Source organism: Balaenoptera physalus (genome assembly GCF_965194825.1).
Source record: "Balaenoptera physalus genome assembly, chromosome: 2".
NCBI classification, from domain to species: Eukaryota; Metazoa; Chordata; class Mammalia; order Artiodactyla; family Balaenopteridae; genus Balaenoptera; species Balaenoptera physalus.
Window position 1 is genome coordinate 47,640,619 of NC_138883.1, and position 16,880 is coordinate 47,657,498.

At 37.4% G+C, this 16,880-nt stretch overlaps 1 protein-coding gene across 2 annotated transcripts in view; it reads left to right on the forward strand.

Annotated features, from left to right (window-relative positions):
- Nucleotides 1–4,383, forward strand: part of DDHD1 (DDHD domain containing 1) — a 118,243-nt gene extending 113,860 nt beyond the window's left edge. The window contains exons 14-16 of one of the 2 annotated variants that reach the window (XR_014260764.1): nucleotides 433–523; nucleotides 3,941–3,966; nucleotides 4,309–4,383. The gene's annotated coding sequence lies outside the window, so the exon portion shown is untranslated. Of the gene's footprint in view, nucleotides 1–432 lie in introns of both variants that reach the window. The other variant, XM_082450355.1, reaches the window with a different exon arrangement.
- Nucleotides 4,384–16,880: the final 12,497 nt, after the last annotated feature.

The window sequence follows — 16,880 nt, forward strand, 5'->3', positions numbered from 1 at the left end:
CATTCAAGAAGTCACTGATCCAAGTGCCATATTCAGCAAATTCCCAGGCATGACCAAACTTGCTAGAAAACCAAAAAGGGAAAATCTGGGAAGTAAGCCAAGATCCTGGGTGTCATTGTACAGCATTCAAGCCAACTCTGGTTTCAAAATTCTCTTGAGATTGTTACTCCATGATTGGAATGCATTCCACACTGCTTGGCCACAGATCACCGCACAAAAAATACACTGCAGAATTGTGCTTCCATATTGCTCGCTTTTTGCAATAGGAAAATTTAGTTGTGGGTGGAAAAGTTTGTTTTGTTTTTGAATTTTCTTAAAATCTACTTACTGATGAGGCATTATCAAATAGTAGATATAAAACTGGGTTAAGATCTATCAAATATAATCTGGGACTAATCCCGTATCTCCTATCTTCCCTGCCTGTTTCCAAAGATGCTGTGAAGAATGAATAAGAAAACATTTTATTTAAGACAGTGTTATAAGCACAAGGAAGACATTATTCAAAAGATATGGACAAGAAATGGTAAGCCTTAAATAACAAGTGAGTAGTGGTATGCCTAAGTAATCTATTGATATGATGCAATCTCAATATAAATGCAGCAGGATTTTATTTGAAGACAAACTATTTCTCAAATTTATATTGGAAAAATAAACAAGAATAGCAAGGAAATTTCTTAGGGGAAAGAAGAGTAATAAGGGTAATTAGACCTACTATCGAGTAAAACATAGTGTAAAGGTACTGTGATGAAAACACTATAGTGTATGAAGAGACAAGAGAGACCAATGGAATAAACTAGAAAGCCCAGAAAGGCGTCAAATAGATAAATTTAGTCTATGATAAAGTTGACATTTTAAATCGCTCAGTGAGAAGAATCTAAATTAAAAGTATGAGATACCACTTTTCCCCTGTAAGGCTGACAAAGTTCAAAAAGCTTGATAATGTGCTCTGTTGGTCAGGGTCTAGGAAACAGATACTCTCAAATGTTTGCCAGCGGAAACAAGAATAGGTGTTTGCCCTTTGGTGGGCAATTTGGCGATGGTTATCAAAATTGTAAATGCCCATACCCTTAAATTCAGCAATTCTGCTTCTACAGATGTATCCTTCAAATGTTCTCACATGTGCAAAATGACCTACATATAAAGTAATTCATTGCAGAACTGTTAGTGACAGCACAAGATTAGAACTAAAGTAAATGTCCATTGATTGGGATTGGTTAAATAAATCATGGTACCTCCGTAAAGTGGAATGATGTGCACTTTAAAGATTTAAGAAATTAAAGATAAGGCAGTCCTGGATGTACAGATATAAAACAATCCCCAAGCTATATTGGTTAAGTGAAAACCAAAACGCAGAACAGCGTGCATAGAATATAGAATGTATAGAATGTAATCTATCGTGAAGGGGGTTTGGGGGTATAAAATACCTTGGAAAGGTAAGAAACTAGTCCCAGTGGTTTCCTCTGCAAAAGAGGATTAGATAGATGAGGGATAGGAGTGGGAGGGAAACTCACTTTTAGGTATATAGTCTTTTATGCCTTTTGAATTTTTAACTGTATGTGTGAGTTACCTATTGGAAAGTATGTGTTTTAAAAAAAGAAACAAAACAACAATACAACCACTGATAGCAGAAATAAAATAATACGAAGAATAATCTGGGATACATTTACGTACCACAGTCTAAACACTATGGAATGCAAATGTCCCTTCTTCTTTGAGAGTACTGAGCAATAGAAATATTATTATTATCCCAGAGGAAGATACTGGGAAATTGTAGAATGTTGGAAATAGGAAAGAAATGTCTTCCCCAAACATTTAAAGGAATAGAGGATCAGAATCTTTAAAAGTAGAGTGATCTGTCCCAGTATTCTGAAAGAACTAACTGAAGTGTTGGCAGGGACATGACTTCAAGTCAACCTAATAACCTAAGTAACTTTTAAAATCATAACACTTGCCCATGAATCCTAGCCTTTGAGTGGTCCAAACATTTTAGGAATAGTATTCAAATATGCATAACAGGATTTAGATCTAACACTTTCTCACAGGACCTAGGAGCTCCATAATGAGTTTATTGTTTTGTTTTACCTTTATATTGTTTCTTGTTTCTTTTATGTAGTGAATAATGTTAGGCAAGGAGGAAAATTCTATCACAGAGGCTATGAAATCTGGTCCTTTTTATGATGGAGAAGAAGCAAATTATGTAAGACCAAAACTGACGGTAGCCACTTCTGCCTTCTAAGGACAGTGGAATAGTGATTCCTACCTGTGACAAAATATCTGCTCCCCACTTCACATAGAGGCCAAAAAGAAAAGTCTTTGCCAGTATTTCTCCTTGTGGCTCAAGGTTCACCTTCCCTTAGATCAGCCATTGTTTCTGCAAAACACACTGATGAGTTTGGAGATATGCAAAGGCAGGCCTGGAAAAGATCAAAATAGTTCTGCACATAAAGAGAATTGAGCTGATGAGTAGAGAACCCGAGAGCCCAGGTAAGCTTAAGGTAAGAAGGTGTGAAAAGGGTCTCAAAGGAAAAGGGAAACCAAGCAACCTTCTGTAAAGTTCACTCCATACATAAATGCCTTGTGTGAATGACAATTTAAGGGGAGATGAGGGGGAAAGGGCTGATGCTCCTCATTGGGACAAAGCAATGCAGAACAGTTGATAAATGAAATTAATTCTCCAGATACTGAGGTGATTGGAAAATGCACAGACTACCCCGATTTCACTGAGAAGGCACTCAAGAGCTCAAACTAATTCCCTTCGAATTTCAAAGCAGAAGGTAATTCACCTGACTTCTGTGTTATACCTCCCTCCACTAAAGACCTGCACAATGAGATTGTGAAAGAGGCAATACATTTATTTATCAACAGTTTAAACAGGCACAAAGGAAGTGCTTGGAATTCCCCGCTCCTACCTCTAAGAGGAAACTTTCAGAAGTTTAAACCAACCCATTCTTCAACTGATGGTCAGAAAATCAGACTTCTTAAAACTTCTAATTTCTCCTGAGACTTTTAAAATGCTTGCTCCTCCAAAGAGCTTCCAAAATTCTTTCTCCAAAGAACTTCCTAAGAACTTAGAATCTCACAAAAATCTTTCCATGTTTTTTTCTATTAGTTTGTTTACTTTTAAATCTGTTGATCTATCTCAAATTTATCTTGGTCTATAGGTGAAGTATTGCTTTTCACATCATCCCTCAGTTAACTAACTGTCCAACAGTTTTTAATTTAATAATCAATCCTTTACCTATTTAATTAAAATACCACTTTTATCATGCTAAAATTCTTCATATATAAGTGTATTTCTGTATTCTGGAATCTATTCCGTTGACTTCATTCACAAAGCACACACTGTTTAGACTACTGCAGTTTTATAATGCTATGTTATCTTGTAAGGCGGGTCTTCCTTCACTGTTCTCCTGTTTTTACATAAGGTTCTTGGCTATTACTTTTTTTTTTTTTCCAGTAAGAACTTTAAAATCAGTTTTTCTACTTAAAAAAAATTTCTTTTGGTGTTTTCATTGAGATTGTGTTATATTTCTAGATTAATTGGGATGAAGCAGGCATCTTCTTGATGTTGAAGCCTCCTATCTCAGAAAAGGATGTGTTTTTCCACTCAAGTTTTATTTTGTGTCTCTTAGAGCTTTTTTTTAGTTTTCTTTGTATGGATTGTGAACATTTCTTAGTTTTATCCTGTACTGAAGTATTGAATATTTTGTCTTTTTTGTGACCATTATAAATGGCTTCTTTTACCTGTTATGTTTTCTCAGTGGTTGTTATTTGTATACATTAGTTTAAGCTATATGGAACTGCCATTTCTGAAGTCTAAAAAAGTTAAATATTGGCAATTTCATAGAGCTTTCCTAAAAGAAAGGCTAATGATTTTTTACATTTGCTTTGTTCCTAATTACCTTAGTGAATACTCATGTTGTTTGTCATATTTTTTCAGGTGATTTTCTTTCCTGAGTTTTTCAGGTGCGTAATCATATTATCTATTAATAATGGTTAATCTTAATTCTATCTTTACAATCCAATTTTTGTACCTCTTATTTATTTCTGTTGTCTAATTAGGTAGGCTATTACCTCCAGAATGATGATGGTGGGTTATAATTGTGAGGGTAGACATCCTTCTGTATCCCTATAGAGCATAAGAGCATAGGCTTTCCGGTTGGGACATACATGTATATATATGAATGATATAACATGATTTTATCATGTTTTAAGCATTTTAATCAAGAATTGTTGAAATTTTTTAAATGCTTTCTAAAAGCCCTTATGAAGATGATCATATGATTTTTCTCTTTTTAACACTAATAGGGTGAATTATATCGATACATATTTCCTCAAATGGAACCATCTTTGCATTTCTTATACGAATCATATTTTATCAAGGTATGCTATTCTTTTTTTAAATTATTTTTTATTGGAGTATATTTGATTTACAATGTTGTGTTAGTTTCTGCTGTACAGCAAAGTGAATCAGTTATACATATACATATATCCACTCTTTTTTAGATTCTTTCCCATATAGGTCATTACGGAGTATTGAGTAGAGTTCCCTGTGCTATACAGTAGGTTCTTATTAGTTATCTATTTATGTATAGTAGTGTGTATATATCAATCCCAATCTCCCAGTTTATCCCTCCTCCCCCTTCCCCCCCTTGGTAACCATAAGTTTGTTTTCTACATCTGTGACTCTATTTCTGTTTTGTAAATAAGTTCATTTGTACCATTTTTTTAGATTCCACATATAAGCTATATCATATGATAATTGTCTTTCTCTGTCTGACTTACTTCACCTAGTATGATAATCTTTAGGTCCATCCATGTTGCTGCAAATGGCATTATTTCATTCTTTTTTATGGCTGAGTAACATTCCCATTGTATATATGTACCACATTTTTTTTATCCATTCCTCCGTTGATGGACATTTAGTTTTTTTCCATGTCTTGGCTATTGTAAATAGTGCTGCAGTGAACACTGGGGTGCATGTATCATTTTGAATTATGGTTTTCTCTGGATATAGGCCTAGGAGTGGGATTGCTGGGTCATATGGTAGCTCTATTTTTAGTTTTTTAAGGAACCTCCATACTGTTCTCCATAGTGGCTGTATCAATTTACATTCCCACCAACAGTGCAGGAGGGTTCCCTTTTCTCCACACCCTCTCCAGCGTTTATTGTTTGTAGATTTTTTGATGATGGCCATTCTGACCGGAGTGAGGTGATACCTCATTGTAGTTTTGATTTTCATTTCTCTAATAATTAGTGATGTTGAGCATCTTTTCATGTGCTTCTTAGCCATATGTATGCCTTCTTTGGAGAAGGTATGCTATTCTTTTTATGTGATGTTGAATCTGTTTGGAGTCTGCATTGATACTCGTAAGTGCTTTTGGTCTGTGATTTCTGTTTTGTGTTCCTTTGTCATGTTTTGCTATCAGTTTTAGGCTGGCTTCGTCAGGAGGATCTGGAGGTTTTTTGTCTTTTCTACATACTTTAGAACATTTGGTGTCATCTTTTAGTTAAAAGTTGGTAAAATTTACTGGTAAAATCATTTGTGACTAGGGTGTTATTTATTTGTTTATTTTTGGTAGGAAATTTGACAACTTTTCACATTTCTCTCATAGTAATTGCTATGTTTTGATTGTCTGTCTCTTCTGAGGATAACATTGGCAATTAATATTTTACTAGAAAATAATCTATTTTGTATATTTAAAAAATTTATTTGCATAGAGCTGAGCAAAATCAGCTTTTATAAGGCTATTCATTTCCCTTATGTCTGGGGTTATTAATTTATTTCCATTTCCTATTTTTAGTTTGTGTGCATTCTCCATTAAAAAAATAGAGTTAGGGGCTTCCCTGGTGGCGCAGTGGTTGGAAATCTGCCTGCCGGTGCAGGGGACACGGGTTAGAGCCCTGGTCTGGGAGGATCCCACATGCCGCGGAGCAACGAGGCCCGTGAGCCACAGTTGCTGAGCCTGCGTGTCTGGAGCCTGTGCTCCGCAGCAAGAGAGGCCGCGATGGGGAGAGGCCCGCGCACCATGATGGGGAGTGGCCCCCACTTGCCGCGACTGGGGAAAGCCCTCGCACAGGGACGAAGACCCAACACAGCCATAAAATAAAAATAAATAAATAAATAAAGTAATATTAAAAAAAAAAAAAAGGGTTAATTATTGGGACTTCCCTGGTGGCGCAGTGGTTCAGAGTCCACCTGCCAATGCAGGGGACATGGGTTCAAGCCCTGGTCCAGGAGGATCCCACATGCCGTGGAGCAAATAGGGCCGTGCACCACAACTACTGAGCCTGCGCTCTAGAGCCTGCAAGCCACTACTACTGAGTCCGCGTACCACAGCTACTGAAGCCCATGCGCCTAGAGCCCATGCTCCGCAACAAGAGAAGCCACCACAATGAGAAGCCCACACACTGCAATGAAGAGTAGCCCCCACTCACTGCAACTAGAGAAAGCCCAGTGCAGCAACGAAGACCCAATGCAGCCAAAAATAAATAAATAAAAACAAATAAATAAATAAATTTATTTTTAAAAATAGGGTTAATTTTGTTCGGTTTTGGATTTATTTATTAGTACTACTATTTTTCTGTTTTTGAATTCTTTAAAATCTACTTTTATCTTTATGCATTCCTTCCTCTTGCTGTACTAGGTGCAGTAATGCCAGTTCATGCCTAATGTAGCATTTTGGAAATTGTTTAAATAAATAAAAATTAGTATGTCATTTCTATTGCCCTCAATATGAAGAATTTTTTAAAGAGAGAGAATTAAATTTTAGTGAGGAGAAATGGAATAAAGTCCTTAATTTTTTCCTTTGTTTTAGGTAAATATAATTATAAATTTAACTGTCTTGTGATTTTTTTATTTTGGAATTGTTGACAATTTCTCCTAAGTAACAAACCTAATATGACAATAGGAGTAAAAAAAAAAAAAAATGCTATGCTTATTGACTTTCTTTAAAATGGCCTTCCTCTGTTTTCTTATTTCTTAATAAATTATTCTACAATGGGTCAAGCTATAATATGAAGATCAAGGAAAAATACTTTCCCAGCTTCTCTCCCTGCCAAAACATTGCTTTATCTATTAATTTAATTGTTCAGCTACCTAGCAAGTGTTCCTTGTTTGTGTATGGTTTTGATATTATGGGCCAGTTAGTTCCACTCCTTTTAGTTCAATTCAATCCAACAGTCCTTTACTACCTGCTTGTAAGTGTTCTTAAGTGCAAGAGAGAGAAAACTCAGTAAGCCAAGCCTCCCTCTCTCCACACCTTCCCAACCCCACCCCAAGGAGCTCACAGCCTGTTCTGTTGGTACAGATTGTTCTTTAGGCCTCAATCAGACTTTGCTGAAATATGTGTCACAAGACAGGACAGGGAGAAGAAGAGATGGCTTAACCCGGATCATTTGCCATAACTGTAAAAACGCGGAACAAAAGTCAGGCTGGTTAATATGCGTGCTCAGTAGTCAGAAGGATCCTCACAGCAATATTGCTTTTAGCAGCTCTCATGAGCGTGAATGAAGCTCTTGTTTGACTGTCTAAATCCTGCTGGTATTGAATCGCCAGATTGTATTTCCCCTGGAGAAGCCTTGGTCCTCCGTGCTCTGCCAAGGAGAGTTGAAGGTGGGGAGGCCTTCGTTTCCCCACAACTTTTCTCAATTCCTGATGCCAGTGGATCCTGAGAGTGGTAGAACCAGTTTACATACAAGCTAGCAAAAGAGTTTAATGACCTTCAGAGATTTTTATTTCTTGCAAATGCAAAATAACCTTAATTATTTCAATTCTTACATTCCACATAGAAGTTAGAAGAGATATGCAAGTAATAGATGCACATCCGAGATATATTTATCATTTCTTACTTGAAATAGTTAATTCAAAATAATCACCATTATCCTCAGGGACACACTGATGATGGAAGTGGCCTTAGATTTATTATGAAGTTGCAAGGAAAGAACAGGGTTTGGGGCTTATCACTCACTTTAACACATTAGAAACCAGAAAGCAAAGTGAGAATATGAGAGTATACAGTAGTATACCTTTGGAATATTTCAGTAAATTTAGATCTTGTATTTCTTTTTTTTTTTTTTAATTTCTGAGATATACATTTTAAAGTAATAACTAGGATTATTACTTATAACATTATACCAGAACATATAAGATTTTTAGAAATTTCATGTAATGTCTGAAACATTTATATTAACATATTTCCATACATATTTCCATACAAATATAAGATTTTTAGAAATTTCATGTAAAGGATCTTGTATTTCTTCTATGATGGAAAAGGTGAATCATCTGGAGCCTCTGGACTCCAGTTATTTAGTTATTTTATGAACGTTTTCTGGGAGAAAGATATCTGCATCCCATGAGTAAGGGCCTCCAAGAGGAAAGTGCGTGGAACCAGGAAATGGTCCCTCCAGGCTCATTCTACTAGTGATGCAAGTTAGTTGTTCAAACAACACTCGTTTCTCATCCTAGTCCCATCTGGAAAGTTTCATCTCTCATTTTCTCTCACTTTTTGTGATATCTACCCAGATCCGATATTTGGTGCAGAGAGTGGGTGCTGTTTTTTTAAGGCCATTTTTCATCTGCCTTTGTACCATTACATTTTTATAAAATTATCTCACTGGTAACATAATTTAAAAGAATCATAGAATGTCTTCCGTATGGCTTTTCTAAGTTAAATTTCTCCGGTTCTTCATATAAAGACTCATCGCCTTCCTAATCACTCTCCCACTGGACAAGTTTTAATTCGTCCCTGTCTGCATTAACATAAAATGCTTTAAACAGGAAAATACACTCTAGTTGTAGTTAACAAGAGCAGGAGGATGAGGAAACAGGCCTCTGACCTTCTTTGTCCTACCCGCTGTAGCCTCTGGCAGCCGCGCCACTTTATTGACCCATTATATCATGGTGCACAAAAATTCCTAAGTCTGTTTCACATGAATTGCCAAGTATCCAGGTCTTCTCAGTTGATTTGTGAATCCTGAACCCAGATATATTATACTTGTCAGGGTTCTTGATTGTAAATAACAGAAACCGACTACAGTTCCTTAAGTAGAAATGGAATGTATCAGATGGGTATCTGGTGGCTCCTAGAAGCAAAGAAAAGTAGAAATGGATCAGATACTCACCACAGTAGCAGGCTGCTCAGGACGTGCCACTCACTGACAGGGCACTCGGCACCCCAAAACTGGTATCTGCGCTACTGGACACCTACCATCCTTGTGCTGGGTTCTACTGTCATTGGACATGCACTTTGCCCTTCCAGACTCTCCTCCCTGCACAGCCACGAGGAAGCATCCCTAATTGGCCTGAGCTGTGTTGTCACCCCCTCAGGATATAAAGTCCAGGTGGCAGCATTTGATTGGCTGTGCTTAGGTCTTGTCCTTGCTCATACTCCCAGGGGGATAACAGCCCTTTTGGCCTCCATAGTGGAGGGGGGCTGCTTCCCTATTATTATCTTAGGGTTCCTCCCAGATAGGTAAAGCTTTTGGACACTGGGCAACCAATATGATAAATATCTACTATATACACATTATCTTTTTTTCTTTAATTTTTATTTCATATTGGAGTATAGTTGATTTACAATGTTGTGTCAGGTGTATAGCAAAGTGATCCAGTTATATATATACATGTAACTATTCTTTTTCAAATTCTTTCCCATTTAGGTTATTACAGAATATTGAGTAGAGTTTCCTGTGCTATACAGTAGATCCTTGCTGGTTATCTATTTTAAATATGGTAGTGTGGGGAATCCCTGGCTGTCCAGTGGTTAGGACATGGGCTTTCACTGCCGTGGGCCCAGGTTCAATTCCTCGTTGGGGAACTAAAAAAAGCCACATGACACAACCAAAAAAATAATACCAAAAAAATACCAAACCAAAAATAATAATAATAAATAAACAAACAAATAAATATAGTAGTGTGTATATGTCAGTCCCAAACTCCCAATTTATCCCTTTCCCCCACCTTTCCCCTTTGGTAACTATAAGTTTGTTTTTTAAGTCTGTGAATCTGTTTCTGTTTTGGAAATAAGTTCATTTGTATCATTTTTGTTAGATTCCACATATAAGCAATATCATATGATATTTGTCTTTGTCTGACTTACTTCACTTAGTATGATAATCTCCAGGTCCAGCCATGTTGCTGCAAATGGCATTATTTCATTTTTTTTAATGGCTGAGTAATATCCCATTGTATATATGTACCACATCTTCTTTATCCATTTGTCTCTGTATGGACATTTAGGTTGCTTCCATGTCTTGGCTATTGTAAACAGCACTGCAATGAACATTGTGGTGCAGGTATTCTTTTGAACCATGCTTTTCTCTGGATATATGCCCAGGAGTGGGATTGCTGGATCATATATAGTTTTTTAAGGAACTTCCATACTGTTCTCCATAATGCCTGTACCAATTTACATTCCCAGCAGCAGTGTAGGAGGGTTCCCTTACTCCACACCGTCTCCAGCATTTATTGTTTGTAGACTTTTTGATGATGGCCATTCTGACAGGTGTGAGGTGATACCTCATTGTAGTTTAGATTTACATTTCTCTAATAATTAGCGATGTTGAGCATCTTGGCATCAATATGTCTTCTTTGGAGAAATGTCTATTTAGATCTTCTGCCCATTTTTTGATTGGGTTGTTTGTTTTTTTGATATTGAGCTACATGAGCTGTTTATAAATTTTGGAGATTAATCCCTTGTTGGTCACATTGTTTCCAAATATTTTCTCCCATTCTGTGGGTTGTCTTTTCGTTCTGTTTATGGTTTCCTTTGAAGTGCAAAAGCTTTTGAGTTTAATTAGGTCCCATTTGTTTATTTTTGTTTTATTTCCATTACCCTACGGCTTGAAAAAGATACTGATACAATTTATGTCAAAGAGTGTTTCGCCTATGTTTTCCTCTAAGAGTTTTTGTTATCCATTCAGCCAGTGTATGTCTTTTGGTTGAAACATTTAATCTGTTTATATTTAAGGTAATTATTGATATGTATATTCTATTGCCATTTTGTTAATCATTTTAGATTTGTTTTTGTAGGTGTTTTTTCTCCCCTTCCTGTTTTGTTCTCTTGTGATTTGATAACTAACTTTAGTGTTGTGTTTGGATTCCTTTTTCTTTTGTGTGTGTGTATATCTATTGTAGATTTTTGGTTTGTAGTTACCATGAGGTTTTGCTATAGCAGTCTGTATATAAACAAGATTGTTTTAAGTGCTGGCCTTTTAATTTCAAATGCATTTCCAATATCCTGCATTTGTACTCTCCTCTTCTCACAACTGCTGGTTTTGATATCATATTTGTGTGTGGATGACTTCCTACCTTTACTCTATGTTTGCCTTTACCAGTGAGCTTTTCCATTAGTAATTTTCTTGTTTCTAGTTGTGGCCTTTTCTTATCCACCTAGAGAAATTCCTTTAGCATTTGTTGCAATGCTGGTCTGGTGGTGCTGAATTCTTTTAGCTTTTGCTTCTCTGTAAAGCTTTTGATTTCCCCAAATCTGAATGAGAGCCTTGCTGGGTATATAAATTTGCATTTTGTTAATTTGGGTTCAAACTTAAAACTAATATCTTTCAAGTAATGGTGCTATCATCCAGTTAATTAGTTTTCATTACCAGGTTTCTGCTGCTACCCATTTTCTAAGCCAGTCTTTTGTGTTTCTCCAGACTCAGTCAAAGGATTGCACAGGATAGGGTCAAAAGTAAGCATTGTGACCAGGCTTCCCTCTGGTTTGAGGACCACATGTATATCTTCAGGAAATAGTTATCCAAACCTAAACTCAAAAGTATTCCTCCCCACACCCCCAAGAAGAAAATGCAACCTCCAGCTGGGTGAAAGAAAGCTGGTACAGGATATTTAACAACATTTCAGAAAAGCAGAGCTCACATATTCTAAGACTGAGAATTGCCTCAGTTGATGTCTATCATCTCCTCTATCCACTACCATCACCTCAAGTCACAGACAGCACAGTGTGAAGACACAAAATTTCCAGCCCTCAAACCATATAGAGAGGTATAGAGAGGGAAACAAAGTGCAGCAAACTGGTTTCAGAAGTTTACAGAGGAAAAAGAATCCTGATTCAAAGCAAATAGAAAGTAGAAAATCTGGATAGAATGTGAGCAAAATGAAAAAAAAAATTGCAAAGCAATTTTATAAACATACTTGCTTTTCCAACAATTCACAGAAAGAAAAGAACATAAACATGGTAGATAAAGGACACAATTTAGAAGAGCCCTAGAAACAAGGGAATTTCCTACAAATGCTTTCCACCACAAAACATTTTAAGAGCATGCATTAAATAAAACAAGAGCTCACATACCCTGTGATGAAAAAAGAAAAAAGCAGAATGAGCTGAAAGAAAATAAGGACAAAACAACATAATTATAAAACTAATAAAAGTAAAACAACAAGGAACAGAGTAGAAATAGCTAAAACTTGATTTACTAACATAGAGCAAAAGTTCGAAGTAATCACAGTAAATACAGATTAAAAAAACCCAAAAAACCCAAGACTGAAGTAAGTAGAAAGAAAGAAGGTAATGGTGATTAAAGATTATCTAATATAATCACAAATGATGTCCCTCATATAGTAAACCCATCAAATTAAACAAAAATATTCAAGAGAATACCCCTGAAACAAAGGAAAGTGAATCTGCAGAATTAAAAAATACATTGTGTTTCAGAAAACTTCAACATGGAACATTCAATACTGAGACATATCATGACTTACCTATTGAAACTCAAAAGTAAGAAAGAATTCTTTGGGCATTCAGACAAACAATATCAAATTATCTGCAGGGGACGAACTGACCTCAGAATTTAATGTCAGAAAACAGGAACAATGACTAAAGTAACGTAACCAAGAGTGTCTTATCCAAATAAATTGCCATTCCAGTACATAGGCAAAATGGACTTTCCTAAACATGCAAAAAATCAGGAAACACAGCACCCATGAGCCTCTCAAAAAAACTACTTGGTGATATCCCAGGATTTAAGAGAGAAATTTAAGCAAAAAAGGAACAGAGAAACCATATAAAGGGCTTTCGGTGAACACCAAATCTATTTAAATATAGACCAGTACAAACTGTTGCACTGCCACTGAAGAGAACATTACTGTTGCAAACATATAAAGATAGTACTATAAAAGTTGGGGAGAGAGGGTGTGAAGATGGGGGACCATGTGAGCATGTTATCCCCATCTTTCATAGAAGGGGTCAACTAATGTATGAATTTGAAACACGTGACTCAAATACGCTTTGTGACTTCGAAAATCTCTTCTTAATCTTTTTTTTTTTTTTTTTTTTTTTTAGTTTTTTTTGGCTGCACCCCGTGGCATGTGGGATCTTAGTTCCCCGACCAGGGATTGAACCCACGCCTCCTGCATTGGAAGGCAGAGTCTCAACCACTGGACTGCCGGGTAAGTCCCTCTCTTCTTAATCTTAAAGAGATCTTTTAGGAGCTAATATTTCTATAAAGAAGAAAAAGTTATTGGAAATTTAGCAATTCTTTGCACTTAAATTTTGTTTTCTAAGAAATCCAAGTTGTTTTCGTCTATGAAATCCAAGTGAAACTAAATCAAATACTATTATTTGTTTGATAGTAAAGGAGACTTAACATGAGATGATGTTACACCCATGGGGTTAGGACAGTACAGGTGAATATTAAATACAGTTTATCTCCCCTTTAAAAAATGTACATTTATTTCATTGTGTTCATATCTACTAAGCCAATGGTTTCAAATTATACCTTACATGGGTATATACAATTTGCCAAAACTTATCAAACTGTACACTTAAAATGGGTGTATTTTATTGTATGCAAACTTACCTTGATGAAGTTTATTTAAAAGATTTGTTTAAATTATGCCCTATTGGAGCCTGCATAGAGGACCAGGGAAGAAATGAAGGTAAAGGTCACTGGGGAGGGCTTTCCCCTCCCCCAACTCCCACCCATGTCTGTTTAATTAACCTGGGCAGTTTAGAATTTCTTTTATACAAAGACTTCAACACAGGGTTCCATAGCTTTAAGGAAGAAAGAAAAGGAACACAACTGTTTTAAAAGTAGATATCAGTTGACCTGAATATAAACATAAATTGTGTACAGTTGTAGGTGGTGGGTAGGAGAAATAAGCTAACAAAGTATTTCCAGTGAATTAAAGGTAAACATATTTGAAGCAGACATTTCTGGATGAGACACACACTTCCGCTTTCCAGAGTGGCTTCAACCCAGGTCCTTCCTGGGCAGATGGAGGTGGTCTCCAGATGGCCTGTGGTGCTTTTGCATGGGTGATTGGGCCTCACTGGGTCTTGGACAACCACTCCCTACAAGTCGGCCTCTATGGCTTCCCCCAGCCCTGATCAAATTACCAGCAGGCCCACGACAGGGAGCGGCTGGCCAGGGTCCTGCTCTCACAAAACGTTTTCAGTTTCCCTAACAATTTTCCCCCTCATCCTTGCAATGTTTTGGCAGCTGCGGGACCTCTTTTGCTCCTCCCTTTCAACTTGCCTAGTGCTTCGAGCCACAGGGGAGACCCAAAACCCTGCAGAACATCCCGGAATGCAAAACATTTGCAATGAGTCACAGCTGCAGAGGTGCCAGCAAGGGTTGTTCCAGACTGAGAGAGGGAACGAGGGAGGAGGGGTCGGTGGCAGCAACTGCAGAGCTTGTGTCAAAGGCTAGACCGGGAAAGAGGAGCGTCAGCACTGGCTGAAATGAGGAAAGAAAACAACCAGGGAAAAGCTGTGCAGGGACCACTCCTCTGAAGTATCCCCACCTGCTCTGCGTGGAGCTGTGGGCTCTTATAGACACATCCTCTAAGCCCCAGACATTTTCACAGGAAAAACAACCTGGAATCTAGAGGAATTGCAAGTTAGCTGGAGGGAAATGATCCTGACGGTCCTCTAACCAGCAACCAGAAAGGGCTGAGCCCACTGAGCTGTGCAGTACACTATTTTAAGAAGCTCTTTAAAAATGCAGTAGGCGTTCTCTCCTTTTATGCCAACAGAGGGGGCATTCACTGGCTCTTTCTTCCTGCCTGAAAGCACTCCTCCCTTTTAAGTCCTGGAGAGAGCCTTTGGTGTCAAAACACTACCCTCTGTTAAGTGTTTTTATTGATAACTATGAATAGAGAATATATTCGTAATATCCATGCAAAATATTTGAAAAACTGTAAAATAAGAAGTAAGTGCCCCTCTCACTTGGGCTCACCCCAGTCACTTAGTTCTCCATCCTGGAAGCAAGCACTGTTATTTGTTTCTTACATATTTTTCCAGAAGTGTTTTTTGCATGTACAAGCATGTCTGGTATATGTAAATTTTTGTACAAAGAGTATATGTTACACAATGTTCCAGTCTTTGTTTTTAATAAACTTAGAAAACTGTTTCATATCAGTACAAAAAGAACTCCCCTGTTTATTTGTTGATTTTTAACTAGATATTTAAACAATAGCCTGTTAATACACATGTTGGTTATTTTCAATCTTTCCCTATTCCAAACTGTGCTTCAGTGAATATCTTTGAACATATATCATGTGCAGGTATACATGTAGGTCAGATTTCTAGAGGTGGGAGGTTGCATTTTGACATTTTGATAGATATTTTGTCAAATTTCCCTCCATAGAGATTATACAAATGTATACGCACATCCATGAGAGTTTCCCCTATTCAACTTTTTTACCTTTGCCAATTGATAAGTTAAAAATTGGTATCTCGTTGTAATTTAATTTAGTTTCTTCTTTAACAAATGAGGCTGAGCATCTTTACCTATGTTTGAGAGCTGCTGGCATTTTCTGTTCTGTGAACTATGTTCTCTGCCCATTCTCTATGGCATTGTTTGTTCTGATTCACTGACCTCTGTATGTTAAGGAAAATAGTCCTTTGTCAATGTATATACAGGACAATTTTTTTCCACTTGATTTTTCTCTTCCCTTTGTACTTACATTGTTTATTTCATACTGAACTCTCTTTAGTTTTATGTTGTTGAAGTTATCTTTTTATTCTTGGCATCCAGAAAGTTTAGCATTTAGATTGTACGTCCCCTGAGATGACAGAATTTCCCCCCATATCATTTCCTTGAAGATTTGTTATTCTATGTTTAGCATTTTAATCTGATCCAGCCAGGATTTATTGTAGTGGCAGGATAAGTAGGGCTCCATCTACATCTTCCTCAGGTGCCTATCCAGTTGTTCCAACACCATTTACTGAATAATCCAATCCTCACCCATGCTACCTCTATCAGAAACTAAGTTTCCATATAAATTTGTGCAGTAGTTTTTTATTGCTACATTAAAAATCACGAGAAATTTAGGAACAAAATAACACACATTTATTACCACACAGTTTCTGTGGGTCAGAAATCCAGGCACACGTTTACCTGGGTCTTCTGCTTCAGGGTCTCTCACAAAGCTGCAAAGTGTCAGCCAGGGCTGGGGTCTTATCTGAGGCTGGCCTGAGGAAGGATTTGCTTCCAAGCTCACGTGGCTGTTGGCAGGATTCAGTTCCTTGAGGGGATGTCAGATTGAGGGCCTCAGCTTCTTGCTGGCTGGCTGGAGGAGGCCACTCTAAGTTTCTTGCCACGTGGGCCTCTCCTATGGCAGGAAGCTTCATCAACGCCAGCAAGGGGCAGAGTCAGCAGAGTCTACTAGCGAGGTGGACGTACAATATAGAGAAGCCACATTCCATCAGCCATGCCGTAACCTGTTGGTCAGAAGAAAGCCACAGGCCCCACTCACATGCAAGGGGAGAGGATTACACAAGGGATTGATTGGGTGCCATCCTAGAGTGTGTCTGCTTCTGGGCCCCAATGATTGGTGTCCCTCCCACATGCAAAATGCACCCACCTCTAAAGTTCTCCAGAAGTCTCATCCCATTACAGCATCACTTTGAGGTCCA